This window comes from Lacerta agilis, chromosome 5 (assembly GCF_009819535.1).
Source record: "Lacerta agilis isolate rLacAgi1 chromosome 5, rLacAgi1.pri, whole genome shotgun sequence".
In the NCBI taxonomy this organism is placed as follows: Eukaryota; Metazoa; Chordata; class Lepidosauria; order Squamata; family Lacertidae; genus Lacerta; species Lacerta agilis.
Genome location: NC_046316.1, coordinates 29,948,639 through 29,958,776, shown reverse-complemented (window position 1 = coordinate 29,958,776; position 10,138 = coordinate 29,948,639).

Here is a 10,138-nt window from a genome sequence, read left to right as displayed (position 1 = left end):
TTCTAAAAAACAAGCAAAAAAGTGCAGTGAAAATAATTTGACCAACTTGAGACAGAAACGATTTTCCTTTCATGCAGTCCCATGACCACTGAGTTTTGTGGGTCTTATTGCTACATTTGTGTTTGCATAGGTCTAAAGTACAGTCTCCAAGAACCAGAAACTGAACCTGGTAAAAATGTTACTCTTGTTGGTGCAGCTTCTCACAGCAGAAGGTGTGAAAGCATTCATCCTACAGAGCACTTATCAACACTTCAGCTGCCCCCTTCTGTGAATACAGATTCCTCCTAGAGCACTCTGGAGCAATTTAGATAATAGTGGGCACTCGCGAGGAGTTATCTAATTTTTTGGCAGCACAGGATATGATTGCATATGCTTGAGTGGCTATCACAGATTATGGTGAAAGAGCAACATAAATGGCATTCAGATCTCAATGACTGAAATTGTTAGTGCATACCGAGTGCTTTTGGTAGGGTACTGCTTTTTTTCAGTTTATTATTATTTTTGCCACATCCAGCTAAGGCACTTGTAAGGACTGCTGAGTCATTTAATAATAGAGCATCAGCTTCCATCACCCCCAGTTACCATAAACATATTGTGAGAGCTCACCCTTGGCATCTATCCTGCTTCCAACAGCGGCAACCCACTGTGTGCGTCAGTTTACCAGAATAGAAAGGCTAGGAAGGGTGAAGTCTAGACAACCTCCCGGGAACTGAGAACAGATTGTAGGAGCTAACTAACTGTAAAGAAATCTGTAAATTAAAGTTCCACATTTTCAAACTACCTGGCTGACTTTAGGCACTCTATCTCAAGAGTGCTTAGCACCCAACTATCTTATCCCCCTTTCAAATGAGACATATTCCAAAAGGGTAGGCAAGTAAGGCTCTAGCACAGGCACCCACAACCTGTGGCCCCCCAGATGTTTTGGACTACAATTCCCATCATCCCTGACCACTGGTCCTGTTAGCTAGGGATCATGGGAGTTGTAGGTCAAAACATCTGGAGGGCCGCAGGTTGGGGATGCCTGCTCTAGCAGCTATGGTGTCTTAGAATTTACAGTGGGGTCATCTCAGATAGGCAAATTGTAGTTCATCAGATGCAAAAGAAATATAATAGATCTTTTTTTAAAAAAAAAAAGAAAGAATCATCTCTATTGTTATGAAGATTATCTTTTTAAAATTTAAATGTTCTTTAATAATGCTGAAAAAGGAGCTCCAGTAAGCCAATTCAGTATATGATTGTTTCATTGAAAGGAAATGAATGGGTCTTAAGTGCATACCATTTATCACAACAGAAGTGTGATCCTGGTGGGGGGTTTCAGCAACCCAAAGTGATTCATATTCTGAACTAAATGACAATCATGACCATATATTTTAGTGAAAGATAGAGAGTTGCTTCACACCAATGGTGAACTGCAAACAAGTATTGTGCTCACTTGCATCCCCTACTCCTTTCATGCTTTGATTAGTTACTTCATCTTTAATGCAAGCGGTAATTTGCTGTTATATCAGAACTATAAAACCACGGTAATTGTTGTGCTTCTTCCCAATCAGGATCGCACACCAGCTTCAAAATTGTGGTTTGCAGCCATAGTCTGGAAGATACCGGGTAAGCACAAACCATTGTTTTCTATGTTTTCTGCTAAGGAGAAATTTAATTTAAAAGAGAGCTTCTGAAGGCAGGAGGGAGAAGACAGGAAGCAGCAGGGCCGGCGCGTCCATTTAGGCGAACTAGGCAATTGCCTAGGGTGCCAAAATGGAGGGGGCGCTGGACAGGCTTGGGCGGGATGGGCTAGCCAGCCCCATCTCGTCCATTGGGGCTGGTGGCGCGCCCCCCCCGGGGTGCCCCCGCGAGCCCGTCGGCATACCGGGAGCCCCCTCCCCAACCCGCCCCCACGGGCGGGCGCTCGCGTGCCGGTGGCACAGCTACTGCCGCCCATGCTGCTCCCGGGCAGGCTGCGAGCCGGCCACCCAGCCCCGTCTTCGAGCGCAGTGAGCAGGGGGAATCGCGTGGCCCTGCCGGCGGCCTCCCCCTGCCCCCACGGGCGGCCGGGTGCTTGCACCGCCCGCGCTCTCCCCCAGATGCCCCGGACTCATGGGGGCGCCGGAAGGATCGCCGCGCCACGACGGCAGGTGTGCCTGAGACGGCCCTGGGGCTAGCAGCAGCTTCTCCGCTACAGCGGAGAAACTGCTGCTTGCCTCTCCACCACCCCCACCTCCCCTTAAAGCAGGCTTTGGTGGGCGGGGGGGCACCAGAAGGTGGTTTGCCTAGGGCGCAAGAAGCCCTAGCGCCGGTCCTGGGAAGCAGCACATGGTAATGTAACCCTGATGGAACAATAGGGGACAAATAGCCAGCTAATGTGGAAGGCTAATTATGCTGAACCCAGGTCCGGGTCTCTTGAGCCTGAGGAAGAACCAGCAGCCTCCTGAACCACAGACTCTGAATTGGGACCCCCAGAATCAGCATCCTCTGAAGAACTTGATCCCCTTAAACCAGGGGGCCTCATATTCCCACCCAACCAATTGCCAGCACAGGCAATGTGTATGGTAAGAATGGGGTGGAGGCAACAGAGGGGGGTGGAGAGTCATAAGGATAGTTTGAATAGGAGGGATAAAAAGCTTCCTTTTTCTTCTAGATAAAACTGTCTTCTTGGAGATATCTAATGTCCTGCAACCTGACCATACCTGTTACAACTGACTAAGCCACCCCAATGTTGTACCTCATGGTCACAACAGGATATCAAGGTTTGATCTATGTACAGTGGTACCTTGGTTTACGAACTTAATCCGTTCCGGAAGTCCGTTCTTAACCAAAGCATTCTTAAACCAAGGCGTGCTTTCCCATAGCAGCCGGGGACTCAATTTGCCCTCAACAGGAAGTGGAATGTTCTGCTTCCAAGGCAAAGTTCACAAACCAAAACACCTACTTCTGGGTTGGCAGCGTTCTTAATCCAAGTTGTTCATAAACTAAGCTGTTATTAAACCAAGGTACCACTGTAGTATCAAGTCATGGCTGAACCAAGGCAGACAGTGATCTAAAGGAGGATGAAGCTCCTTTTCTTCATGGGCTGTGTGTGGAACAGAGACTCCTAGGAGTTTAAGCTTATCTCAAGCCTGCACAACCAACTGTACTTCTGCACAATTATTAGAGGTGCAGGATATGTTCCCTCATTTGCATCTTCTCATGGGAGACAGTGGTGATAGGTAGAAATACTGGTGTGTGTTAGGAAATTAAAAGCCTAGGGTTGCGAAAATGACCAAAATTGCCCCACCCTTCTGCCTTAATAACAAGGTACTGTGCATAAATGAACAAGTGGAATTTTCCAGTAAGTTGCTCATCAACCTTTTGCTAAAGGCACGGCTACAGAGGCAGGTTGAAAAGGAGCCAAGCAGTAGAATAATTTCCACTCTACAGATATATTACCATAAGCTCCCCAAAAAACTGAATTATATGAGGTGGGATAAAAATGTTATAAATAAAGTAATAAAAGGTTGAGGACTACTAGGATGAATTCTACAGGAAATGGGCACGATCTTGCCAAAATGAAGCAGATTTAAGTCACACACGCTGCTTTCAGTAGAAGAATTCTGTATGTGCTTAATGTTCTCCTATTGACTTTGAAGTGCTGGGTGTTCACTGGATTGTGGCCATTCCTTGTTCCTGATTATGTTGTCTGCACCTCCTGGCATCATACATGACCTAATGATTTCTATAAATAACATTAAAAGGCAAAGACAACCTGCTGGGTTTTTAATAAACATCCTTTACCCTAATCACTTTAATGTTCCTGGGAAAGAAGCCTAGACAAAGTTTGCATAACAGAATGCTTGACATTTATAATTTCAGCTATAAATACTTTTATTTATTTTTTTACAATGCCTACTGTTGATTAATTGCAAAACCTTGCAGTAAATAGTTCTAGGGCAATGACAGAATGGATTTTTGCAAGAACAAACAAAAGATTGTTGGGGGGGCATGCTGTTTTGCAAAAATAAAGGACTGTGCTGTTTTTTGGTGTGTTTTTTAATTACTGTCACAGGGGAGTGTTTATAAATCACCTTGACTTTCTTTTTGCTTTTTGCTTGTAGTATTTGTACTTTATAAATTTGGATGGGCTTCCACTTAAATATTCTTCCTCTTGGAAGAACATAACATAATCAATGCTGTGTTATTAATTAAGATTAAAGCAGAAGTTAGGATCTAGGGTTGAAAAGCCTAAGAAGAAACAATTATTATTTTGAACCCAACTCAGGCAGTAGCCAAGAAATATAATTATGCCAGAGGTCTCTTCTTCAAAAAAGCTGGCATTGCACTGTGTGGAGGTGCATATTTATCACTCCAGGAAATGTGTAACCAGCTACTCCTGGGTCACTCTCTGGAAGAGGCCCAATTCTGGAAGGTAATAGAAGTATAATGAACAGCTCCAAATTAAATTACACTGCTATAATGTGGCATTAGTTGGTATAAATGATTTCAGTGCAATTAAAGAAATCAGATACATGGCTCATACCAGGTGGTTGATGATGTACAAGCCTCAGATCAGTTGGCCTGCTTATAGAAAACACAGTGGAATTAAAGCATTTTTGTATATGCAGCTGGGTCCTTACCTTCACATATTTAAAGAGCATGTGTTGAAAAAGTTCGAACTGCTAAATAAAATATTAAGAGAAATTCAGCCACCTGCAAGCACTGGTAAGTTCCATTGGAAATGGGCTATATTTTATGATAAATACAGGCTTTTGCAGATGGGCTTTAAAAGGCATGTGAGAAGCAGGGTGGCCAGATGCAAAGGAAGTCAGGGCTCCTGCACCCTGAATAGTTGCACGACAAGCTACATCTATGGACATTCTCCATTTTGCACAATTATTAAAGGTGTAGGACCCCTATACTCTTTTGCATCTAGCAAAAGATGCACTTTGTCAGTTACAATGAGCAGTCTGGCTGTGTGGGGGTGATGGCCAACTGGTCAGAGAAAAAAGGGAAGCCATGGCTGGAACTGTGGGCTACCTCTCCCCCCATACATCTGGCAGCCAATTTGCTTATACAGTGGTACCTCGGGTTAAGTACGCTTCAGGTTAAGTGTGTGTGTGTGTGTGTGTGTGTGTGTGTGTGTGTAATATATATATATATATATATATATATATATATATATATATATATATATATATATATATATATATATAATGTACTGTGCTATGAAAACATTGAGATAAGAGTTGCCAGAACAGTCTTGGTGCCACTCAAACCAATACTGCTGACAAATAAATCCAGTATTATAAACACAGATACTAACATGAATTTGGCCAAACTGCGGGAGGCAGTGAAGGATAGGCGTGCCTGGCGTGCTCTGGTCCATGGGGTCACAAAGAGTCGGACACGACTGAACGACTGAACAACAACAACAAATTATAAACACAGATACATGCTAGCAACCAAAACACAGTGTATTAAGATTGCTAGTTTTGAAACAGAACTGGAAAAGTAGGCCAGAGGTTCTGCAAGCTTTGCGTATTAGGCGAGATCTCAAGCGAGACTTCTTCATTTCAATTTAATTTACACCTCTTTATCTCCATTCTCATAATGCATAATAATTAACTGATTTTTGATTAAACTCTAGGTGTGCATTCATTCAGAGCCCGTTTATCTTCTTTGTCTTTGTGCTAGTAGTGATATGAACCTTCAACAGACATATGGAAATATAGTCTCTCTTTACAATATTTGCAATTCACTTAAGCAGCAAAGTGTGAGCTATGGGGCGGTAGTTGGATCTTCTTCAAGAGTGGCTAAAGGAATGGTAAAAGCTTTCTGGTAACTAAGTGTGGCTGAGAGTTTCCATTCGCTCTTGTATCACTGAGCATTGAGCAAGTGGGACCTAAAGCACAATGTTGCAATATGCCCTGCCTCCTATACAGGGTTCTAATCAACTATCATATTAAATCAATATTAAATCAATTGACTGATTTAATATGAATAATCCAGCGACAGTCCTTCCCCACACCATCTCTACAAAAAATGTTATTCAAATCCACTAACCAGATGATGAATTCTGAGGGCACACCCACATCATACATTTCAAGCACTCTTGTACCACTTCAATAGTCATGGCTTCCACGAAAGGGTCCTGGAAACCACAGTTTGTTAAAGGTCCCTACAGAGCTATGATTCCCAACAGTCTTAACAAACTGCAGTTCCCAGGATTCCTCATGACTGTCAAAAGTTGTATAATAGTGTTTTAAATGTAGGTGTGGATGTGACCTAGGACTCCATTGTCCAAGATAGAACACCTAGAAGGTTAACTGGCTCAGTTGGTTAGTCTGTTTCACAAATCAGCGCCACTCTTAAATAATACATGCATATCTATGGGCTTTGCCCTAGGGTACAAAAAATTGTCTGTGGAATTTGAGGACCTGGGATTTGTTAATTTAAATACCTTTCTTTCAATTGAAAAGTATGTATCTGAAAAGATCCTATACAATTAGAAATCTGTACAAGAAAAGTACACAGGGATTTCTATGCAATTTTATCTTCAATCACAGTTGTTGCTTTGTTTAATTGCATTCTGTTTGGCTTGGGCTGAGCCAAACATGATGTCTGAAAACTTACCAATGCTAGCCAATACTATTGGTGATACAAATACAAATGTGTCACCCTGATCAGAACAGGTCATTCAGTTTGAAATAAAGATTTGTCCAGTTCCATTTGTGTAAGGCGACATTCAGTCATGAGGAGACGGTAAATGACAATATAAGTAAGGAATTGGAAGTTTACCTGCTTATGTCTACATCTGCTTCACAGTGAAAACTTAGAAATGGAATGACTGGACACCAACCAGCCCTGCTGTTTATACAAAAACCTGTCCTCAAATCACCAAGCAATGGTGAGAAGGCCTGGAGAGAAGCATGCAGTTCAGAATACTTTGAGGGGAAAAGAAAAGATTATCTGGCGGCTTTCAAAACAACAACCCAGAACTGTACAGTGGTACCTTGGGTTACATACGCTTCAGGTTACATATGCTTCAGGTTACATACTCCGCTAACACTTCAATGTTAAGAACTTTGCTTCAGGATAAGAACAGAAATCATGCTCTGGTGGTGCAGCGGCAGCAGCGGGAGGTCCCATTAGCTAAAGTGGTGCTTCAGGTTAAGAACAGTTTCAGGTTAAGAACAGACCTCCAGAACGAATTAAGTACGTAACCAAAGGTACCACTGTATAGCCCCTGGGGCTGTGGAAAAATTAATCTCAGATGAGCAAAAACCGGAGTAAAACAAATTAAATAAAAGTATGAGTTTACATAATGTGAATTCTTACGAGGGGTACATGATTTTGTATGTGTGTGTGTGTGTTTCTCCCTACTGCCTGAGGGGAACTTAATTTCCCTTGGGTCAACTTTGAATTAACTCAAACAAAGCATGCAAACCATAATATATGTTACACTTCAAAATGCATTTAAGAGATGTTGCATGAGACTATGACTCTCTTCTTTATGGTTAGCATTGCCAACATTTTCCTGACAAAAATGGTCTGCTCCAAAAAAATCCAGATAGTCCACAGAAATGTAACAAGTCCTTATTTTAAACAAATGTTGAATTATTTGCCTGTTGTGCAGCTTTTCAATGAGAAGACCCTCTGTCAAGAAACTAGTGGCAGACCTACATCAATCCTGCTGTGCAGAATTGCATTGTGGTAAGCTTTTAGACCAGAAGTTCTGAAGCAGCCTTCCTGACACGGCTAAAAATGACTAAAAACAGACTCAAGGGGCAGAGTTGGTCACAAAATGGCGGTGGCACAGGGGTGGAACCAGTCACAAAGTCGCAATGGCACCAGGACAGGCAAAGACAGGCACAAACAAGTTGTGTGAGATGAAGACAAGTATAAAATGGCAGGAAACAGGGTGGCTGAGTGGCTGTATTGAAAGCAGAAAGGTCCCAAATTCAATCCCCAGCATCTCTAGGTAGAACCTGAAATGGTCGCTGCCTGCCTGAAGCACTGAACAAACACCGCCGCAACTCAGTATCGAGATGACTAAGCTAGATGGACCAGTAATATATAAGACTTGATATAAGGCAACTTCCTATGTTTGTCCCTCCCCTTAAAGCTTAGTCTCATCGTTCACTCCCTGCCCCACACGCCATGAAAAATGAGGAGAAACCAGCCAGCATGTGTCAAGCCACTGCGAAGTGAGGGACACAAAGGTGGCCAGGGATGGAACAGCTCATCTGGTGCAATGCTGTGCCCTACACTTTAAGAAGTGCTGTTATAGATTCATCCCCATCACAATCTATAGAGTCATACAATTTTGTGAAGCCAAAACTAAACAAGAGTCATGTACTGCTAGACCAGGAGCTAACTCCAAGGTATGCACAAATGGAAACAATAAAAAAAAAAAACCTTTAGGGGGTGAACCCTAAGGGGGAACACACAAAATAGCATTATCTTCTCAGTGGTGTTGAATGACTGGGTGGAGTCTTTGTTAACTGGGTGGGAGGGAGAAATGGAATACTGAGACACCTGAGACAGTATTCTGACAATTGGGTGGGAGGGGAAATAGAATAGAGTGACTGGAGCAGCAGGGTATAATTTTATATGTTTATTCAATTTCTATCTCAGAGTGGCAAGCACTAAAGTGATAAGACAATACTATTAAAAACAAAGCCACACTATGAAAAACAAAACTTATTTTTAACATTTGGGAAACAAGTAAAAACCTCTACAGGTGTTTAAAAGCATTGACGACATCTAAAAACATGTAAAACAATTCAACCATCTTACTTTCTGGTTAGGTCACTTCTGCGGTTCATGCTGAGAAGCTATTTTTAAATGCCACCAGGGATGGAAGTGAGAGTTGCCCATGGAAATCAATGGAATTCTCTCCAAAGATGAAAAAAACAGACTAATCAGGACTTCACAATGTTAACCTGCTCTGCTTGTGGTTGCTCAACAGTGAGAAATAGCTACAGTAATTTCATTAAACTAATGACATAATTGCTCTGGAAGTTCTATTTTTAAGCTGGATTTTAAATGCTATCATCTTGTGCAGGGGGCGGGGAATGTATCTTATTAACCAGAATGAATGATGGGATGCAGGCTTTCCTCTTATCATTTGATTACCTGGGGTAGTTTCCAATTTGTGCAGCATATTTTCTGGTGTTTTGCCTAGTATTACATTATTCAGTCAATGAAGCTTCCACCATCATTTCCCTGGAGATTTTTTTTTTCTTATTCATTCATATAGACATCCCTGCTGAGAAGCTGCTTTAAGTTTCTCTGTTCCTAAAGCTGTTAAGAGCTACCGGAGGAAAAAATAAAAATAAAAATAAAACCCCTTTTCATGAGTGATGTTGACTGGAATAGTGCGTATATTCTACACCAGAGAGATTGTGTAATGGCGTATCTGGCACAATACACATTTCATAGTAAACATGATAAATTGCGCAAGGGAAAATAGCATGTGAGTAATCTGATGAAATATTCCAAGTATCATTAGGTGCGTTGAAGACTATATAACAGATCGGTCCCTGGGAAAGGTTAAGGTCCATAGCTGTACATTGCAGAAATTCAAAATGGTTTGTGGGGAAAGATAGATAAGAACTGAGTGATTGTTTTTGAAGCTTTTTACCTTTATTAGAAACCAACTGAGATTCACTATGTGGTACCAACTCCAGGTTTGTGAGTTGCACAGGACTCAGATTGGATGCTAAACAAAAGGAAACACATTTCAAAGGGCACCATCACTTCTAAGTCATTGCTGAGCTGCAGCTTTCCCCTTTCAATTAAGTGGTTTGGGAAGAACAGGCAAGAGTCCAATAGGGCTGTGCTTCCCATTTTATCTCATTTTTAGGTAGGTTAGTTTGAGAAAGAGTGACTTACTTAAGGCCACCCACTGCTTTCTCCGTGGCTCATTCCTTGCATTGGTCCATACTGGTAACCCAAATTGGGGGCTGGGGGTGCAACTGCTTCAGCAGCTGTGGGTTTGATACTTTTAAAAGAGCTGCTGAACCTTTGATCATTTCCTCCTGGCCATCCAGGAAATTGTTGTCATTGTTAAAAATGTGGCTGGTGTTAGGAAGAGAACAATAAATTGCTTGATTTAAGCTCTGTATGTACCATTTTGCTAGCCACAGAGAAAGTTGTGCTATCTCCC